Source organism: Plasmodium fragile, assembly GCF_000956335.1.
Source record: "Plasmodium fragile strain nilgiri unplaced genomic scaffold supercont1.13, whole genome shotgun sequence".
In the NCBI taxonomy this organism is placed as follows: domain Eukaryota; phylum Apicomplexa; class Aconoidasida; order Haemosporida; family Plasmodiidae; genus Plasmodium; species Plasmodium fragile.
The window spans coordinates 1-574 of NW_012192593.1; positions in this window are offsets into that span (position 1 = coordinate 1).

Genomic DNA, 574 nt, shown 5'->3' on the forward strand with positions numbered 1-574 from the left:
AAGAGTTCAAATTTTACGAAAATGGGGTATTTATGGATTAATACCAATAGTTGCTATAGGAACAATAATAGGCTGTACAATAGGATATATTAATGTAATGCCGGTAGATGTTTTCCTAGACTCTACAGCTGTAGGTATTCAATCAACGGTAGCATCGGCTGTACAGAATGTACCCAAAGCTGTAGCTGGAATTGGGAAGTGTGCGCTGGAGACTGTGAAGAAAGCGATCACTGGAGATTCGTTGATTTCTTCTTTTTTAGGAACTTTGTTAAGTGCTGTGGCATGCACAGAAGAGGCTATATTAACTACAGTATCTACTTTTACAGATACTGCACTTACAGGTGCTGTTGCGGGTCAATCATATGGTACATTATACGGTGTACTACAAGCATTACTCCCATCCTTAATAGCTGTTGGAGTCATAACCCTTATTTATATTATAATCTTATACCTAAATAAAAAAGGTAAGTTAGAATGGTTTCATAGATATAAAAAAAGGTTTCTTAAAAATCTAAAGAACAAATATAATGAATTCAGTATGTCCAGATTGAAAACAAAAAAAAACAAGTACAAA